General features: G+C 36.4%; 1 protein-coding gene across 2 annotated transcripts in view; it reads left to right on the top strand.

The window, feature by feature from the left end:
- Positions 1-578: 578 nt before the first annotated feature.
- The window catches only part of LOC107724188 (extracellular sulfatase Sulf-2-like), a 133,666-nt gene continuing 127,595 nt past the window's right edge, over positions 579-6,649 (top strand). Inside the window, exon 1 of one of the 2 annotated variants that reach the window (XM_016532998.1) lies at positions 579-630. The gene's annotated coding sequence lies outside the window, so the exon portion shown is untranslated. The remainder of the gene's footprint in view (positions 631-6,649) is intronic. The other variant, XM_016533000.1, reaches the window with a different exon arrangement.

The following is a 6,649-nucleotide window of genomic DNA, read 5'->3' as shown; positions in this document are numbered from 1 at the left end:
CTTTAAGCTTTCGTCCTGATTGCCGAGTCTAGTTTCTGGCCGCTTCGTCTGAATAAACTTGTCGCGCTCTGTTTTGCGTGCGTGTGTGTGTATTTGTGTGTGTTTTTGTGGTGTGGCGCTCACTAAGCCCCCCTGCTCTGGTAATTGGGCCTGCTTTCTCTCAGCGGCCTCCGAACGCAGTAGGAGCTGGCAGTGCGGTGGGAAAAAAAGAGGCCAGAAAGTCATTCTGCTTGTCCAAATGCACTGCACAAATCCATGACATCAGTATTCTGGTCAGACTTCACTTCAGACACAAAGAAAAGAAGTGCAAAAGGAGGGGAAGGCAAGAGAGAGAATGTGAGACTGAAAAAAGGGAGAGAGAGGAGCACATAAAAGTCTTTTGACTAGGAATTAAATGTGGCCTGCTTTTTTTTTTTTCTTTAGAAGCAAATAAGTTTCAAGCTCACAAAACGAAGTAGAAAAAGAAATCAATTGCCACCATTGAACGAGGCACCAAATGAAAGTGATATTGAGAGTTTGATGCAAAAAGTTGGGTTTTGTGCAGTAGATGTGACTTTTTCACTGTTTGCTTGTTTTGCAGAACAAAAAGTCAACTAGAAGAGCCGTGAGCCTGGTACTCTGGACCGGCCGGTGAGTGACAGGATGTTGGACAAATGACATGGGCACATGGCCAAGTTGCCATGATGAGAAATTGTCTTATTCAAAAAAGCTGCCCTCTTGTATTAGACCCTGGCAGCTGTATTGAACATGTTGATCATTCTTTATACCGAACAGAAACAAAAAGCGTATTGTTGAAGCTGACTGTGTGGCATTTAAAAGTGCTGTGGTGGAAATATAGTGTAGTGTCAGTATACTACTGTGGTGCTGCTATAAAACGCATTGGCCTTAAATTGTTAAGACACTTAAAACAATTTAAAAAATTTTTAAAATTTCATTACATTAGATACAATATACTGTATCAACCCCACTGTCACAATAAGTGAATAATATACTGTTTGGTGTTGGTAAATATATATTTTTTTGTTGATGTTTTTAAAAGAAGTCTCTTATGCTCAGCAAGAGTGCATTTATTTGATCAAAAATACAGTACAATATGAATCATTAAATATTACAATTTAAAATAACTGTTTTCTATTTGAATATATTTAAAAAGAACAGCATTCATTTGAAATAGAAATCTTTTGTAACATTATACATGTATTTACAGTCACTTTTGATCAATTTAATGCTTCCTTGCTGAATGAAAGTGTAATAATAAAAATAATAGGCTAATAATAATAATAATAGCAAGCTTCTTTTTGTGAAATGTTCTAGTCATCTAGTACAACTACTTTACAGAATGCTGCTATTGACAGGGTACATGTTCAGAAGTATATTCTTTTAGAACATGTCCAAAAAAAAAAGAACACATGATATTTTGTGTGTGTGAGTGAAGGAGAGTGTGTTATGATGATACATAGCATCAACTTAGCATAGATCATAGCATAGAATCGTAGATGCAAAAGGAAAAACAGAAATGACTGAATATGAATGAAATAAAAGTGGGACACGGGGTCAGAGCTCTGTGGGGTACTACAGAAACACACACACAGGATGACCTTTTTGTATGGTAGATCGACCCTCACTGACAACACACAAATGCTTCATTACTTCTGCCTCATACACACACACACACACACACACACACACACAATGTTCAGACAAAGAATAACCTCACATACAGTAAATACAAACACACACACACACACCACATACACATACACATACACACACACACACACACACACACAGGTTTGTTTTTGTGAAAAGTGGGGACATCCCATAGGCGTAATGGTTTTTATACTGTACAGACCGTATATTCTATTGCCCTACACCAACCCTACCCCTAAACCTACCCCTCACAGGAAACTTTGTGCTATTTCAGATTTTCAATACACTCCATTCTGTGTGATTTATATGCGTTTTGAAAAGTGGGGACATGGGGTAATGTCCTGAAAAGTCACCTTCTCCTTGTAATACCTATGTCATACCTTTGTCATTATACAAATTTATGTCCACATTTGTCACAAAAACGCGCGCACACACACACACACACACACATACATTAGTCAAAGTTTGGACACACCTACACATTGTTTCAAAATCTGATGGAAGACAACAACGAATATACAAACATACACTTGATCGTAATAGTGTACAACGCTAATTAGAAAAGTGTAATTAAAAGACATTTTTCAAAGGTGTAATGGAAGTGGATTCAGATCAGCTGTGGTCAGCGTTCTCTGTTGTTAAATGGAAAAGAGCAGCTTGGATATTCTGCTAAATATCTCCTTTTGTGTCTCACGCAAGTAAGGCATATGGATTTAGAATTTTCCTACCAAAATTAAAGCTATGTGTTTTTGAAAGCAAAGAAATTAAATATCAGTATTTAATTAGTATTTTTATTTCACATTGTTGAGTATACAAGTAATACTTCTCTCTAATGTATAGATTTTGTCCACTCTGTTATTTTGACTACTGTCCCTTCATATGAAAGCTGCCAAAATGAAATGACAATTAAAGCTGCCATTAGGGAAAACCAGCTTGTGAATGTGAGTGAACTAAGTGTTGCACTACTGTGATACTCAGAATATTTTCCCAAGGATGGCCGGTCTGAATCAGTCAAGTGTGTCCAAACTTTGAACCGTTAGTGTGCCGCTATCTGAACAGTACCAGTCGCACGCAGAACGCTTACACGCTGGGTTTAAACGTCTTTCTGCCTGACCTGGAGGTCAGTGAACTTTCACCTACGATTGAATCCTAGGCTTTCTGTGAGCGCTTGGATTGATTCTGTTTATTCCTCCCACACTCTCTCTCTCCCACACCCACCCAGCAAAAAGATGAGAAAGTATTCCACAAAGATTCCTCTGATAAAGATCTCCTCTCTCCGGCTCATACACACCCACACTCGCGCTTGCACAATGTGCATATGGTTTCAATCTTTCCAGCTGTCCCACGGTTGCAGTCATGAGAGGCCAGCCAGGAACAGTACAGCATGTGTGTGTGTGTGTGTGTGTGTGTGGTGTCTCCGAATATGAAGAGGAGTAGAAAAAGACATCGGAGGTTAGAGGAGTAGAGGATAGAGGGAATGGGTGAGAAAGAGACACATTCTGTTTTGTCTCCCAAGGTTTCTATCTAAGTCTCACTTTCTCCTTCACACACACACACACACACACACACACAACACACAGTCTCTAGGGATGAGATGTGCTCTAGAAAGCAGGCATCCTGATTTCCCAGCAGGCTGTGCTAAAGGAACATCAGGTTCAATCTACCCCTCACTCTGTTTTGTTTCATTTTGTTTCGTCCGTCTTTGTGAGGTTACTGTATATTTCAGAGTATCACTTCTGTAGTGAGTGGCGGCTGGCTTACCAACTTCACATCAAGTTTACATGCGCTATAATCCCATTTTCAATCACACTAAGCAGATTCCCACAAGATGCATCTGAAGGCCTGAAGAGTTAACATTCACAGAGGCCTACATCTGCATACTCTGTTTAATTGGTGGCTACTTGCGTCATCTAAACTCCTATTGCCCAATAAAGTGTTTTATCATGATTTAGGTTATTGGTGGTTAAAAATATGACAAATATCGAGCCACCCTTCTGATTAAACTCATAAATAACAGCAACATTTCACTTGTCTTTGCAACAAACTGTGTTCATATGTAGTTTGAAGTCTTTTTCTCTCTGAATTTCATTTTAATTTAATTTTTAATGTATTTTTTTATTTTAAAAATAGTTCGTATATAAATGAATAATACTTTTTATAGTTTAATAGTTTTATTAAGTGGATTTATTCCCTGGACTGACTAACTGTCTGTCTGTCTGTCTGTCTAATTTAAAACTGTTTGGTTGTACAGTACAAGGGATTCTCTTTAGACTAGTTTTTTAAATTTCTAAAACCTTTTTACTGGATACAGTGTACGTTTTCTGTCTAGATTATTTTTTATTTCTAAAATGTTGTATTTATTATTATAATAGTTTGACTAGATGTGTTTTCTCTTGAATTTTTTTAAATACTACTCTTGGCTACTTTTGACAACTACTGTATAAATGAGTTTCTCTCTAGACTAATTTATATTTTGATTTTGTTTAATTTTTATTATGTTACAGCTTTTTATTTTATTTTTTAAAAATAGTTGGACTACTACTGTATAAATGAGTTTCTCTCTAGACTAATTTTATTTTTGATTGTTTAATTTTATTATTTTACAGCTTTCCATTTAAGAGTGACAGTAAATGAAGCCAACATTGAACTCTTGTCGCTTGCATGAGCATCACAACTCAACATGCACCAACCACAGACAGCAGTCAATGTTTAACAACATAATTACACAGCGTCTGTTTTAACTTTAGTAATAAATTGTCATAATAAACATCACATTGTCATACTGGCAGCCCTCTATAAAACTTCTTGTACTGCAAAATGAAAAAAAAAAAAAAGACCAAACACCTTTAAGACCAAACTGGTCTGAATGGGCCATTTATAGCTGTTTTTGAGCTACCTGTACAAATAATTTCCCCCTAAAAACTGAAAATTACTTCCATGTCTGCCACATTATAAACATCTTTCCACGTTGTTTCTTTTTATTTCCTTTCGCCTGGTTTGGAAGGTAAAAATAACTCCTTCAGAGACATGGGTCACTGAACTTGTTTTCTTTTGGTGTCAATGGAACATCCTTCTCTTTTGTAAAAAAAAAAAAAAGAGTCACAAGGACAGTTCTTGTTGTTCGTCTGCCGTCCACCTCCACATCAGATGTGCCGTGGCTCTTTAAAGCTGGTAAAGCGTCTGTAGGAGTGAGTTTGAGCTGTCAGTCAAACTCTCCGCCGCAGTGACTGGCGGATGGACTCATGTTTTCTAATAAGGTCATTCTTCTTTCTTAATTGGGCACGTGTTCTGTAGACAGCGGTACCCAATCTAACACTCTGAAAAAAAATAATGCACGTGTAATCTTGAAAATCCCAGTAGAGAGCCAGTGCTAATCCATCATTCTATTTCTAAAGGTTATTTTTGGAGAAAACTTCATTAGAAATAGCACTCCTTTGAGTGTGTGTCAGCAAAAGGCGAGATGTGGGAGGATGTGGGATGAACAGTGTGCGCGTTTTTAGGAGAACTTAAATGTGTGTTTTAATAGAGAGACAATAGCTTTCGGTTTGTGGTTGATTATTAATTTCTGAAAACAGCACTATTTTGTGTTCACAGACAAAGTACTGGGCTTCTTTATTTAGATTGGCTTCAGCAAGTGTCCTGCAGTTATATATTGGTGTGTGTGTGTGTGTGGTTTCCTGTATGTTTGTGACACTGTGAGATGAGAGGAGGGGCCGTGACCCATCCCGCAGTGCTGTTTGTATTTTTCCGTGGTCCGCTGCCGTAAGGACGTGTAGAGATTTGTTACCTAGGGTACCATTTATCATAGTAACAGCATCGTGCAGGGGCAACATGGGCAACAATCATCCATCATATACATGGCCTGTCTCCACAGCAACGCCACGGCCCGTGACCAGAGGCAGAGGGGCTGCTGGGGGATTGAGTGGATCACTTAGAGTTCACAACTGGACAACCTGTCGTCTATCTCACACGCACAAATAGCTAAATAAGGGCATACTATGTGTTATTTTTTTTAATTTATAAATTTGATAAAATTATTTATAAGGACCTTGTATCTTTTTGTGACAATGTTATCACATTGTGGAAAGTGTTTCATTAGAATTAATATATATATTTTTAAATGTTTTTTTTTCTTGTCTCATTACAATTAGTATATTAAAAAATATATTAAAAAAAAAATAATAAAAAAAACAACCATTAAAATTGTGGGGATGTTTGAGAAAAAAAGTCAGAATTGTGAGATGTAAACTCACTACTGTAAGAAACAAGGTCAGAATTATAAGAATTGTAAATTTATTTTTTATTCATTTATTTATTTTAATTACATGTCAGAAACATACTGTATGTGTATATATTTTTTCTTCTGAAATCCATGAATTTTTGTGGATTTTGTTTTTTTCATTACATTTTTTTGGAGCACAAGACAAAAGATTTTAAATTATATTATTTTATTATCTTTTTCTTTAATGATGCCAAATTATCAAGAAAATAATTTTTGCATTTTGTTCCCCCTTAGTCTAGTCTAAAAAAACTGAAAGGTCTCACTATCATGTTTATTCCCCATTGTTTGGAGCATAAGACAAATGGAGATACAATGCAAATAACAAATGTATTAAATTGTAATTAAAATAAATATGAATATTCATTAAAAACAAATCTAAATAAAATAAAGAAATATATAAATTGCAGCTGGAGTTGTTTAGTAACCAGGTGGTTTTCTATGGTATGGTTAAAAAATAGTAAATTTAAATTTTTTGAAAATGCTATTTATTACTTAAGCATTTCTGTAACTTTTTAGTATAGGCACCATGAAGAAGCACTTCTTTCTGTCTGTCTCTTCTTCTAAGTGTCTGGGTGATTTATTTTTGAGTATGTAGACTTTGCACAACCCTGCAGCAACTGGGTCTTTGTAAACAATCCACTTGAATCCTTTGAGCCTTGGCTGCAGGTGTGTGTGTGTGTGTGTGTGTGTGTGTGTGTGTGTGTGTGTGAGAGAGAG

This window comes from Sinocyclocheilus rhinocerous, unplaced genomic scaffold (assembly GCF_001515625.1).
Source record: "Sinocyclocheilus rhinocerous isolate Xijiao unplaced genomic scaffold, SAMN03320098_v1.1 scaffold184, whole genome shotgun sequence".
NCBI lineage: Eukaryota > Metazoa > Chordata > Actinopteri > Cypriniformes > Cyprinidae > Sinocyclocheilus > Sinocyclocheilus rhinocerous.
This window is presented reverse-complemented; position numbering and strand designations above follow the sequence as displayed.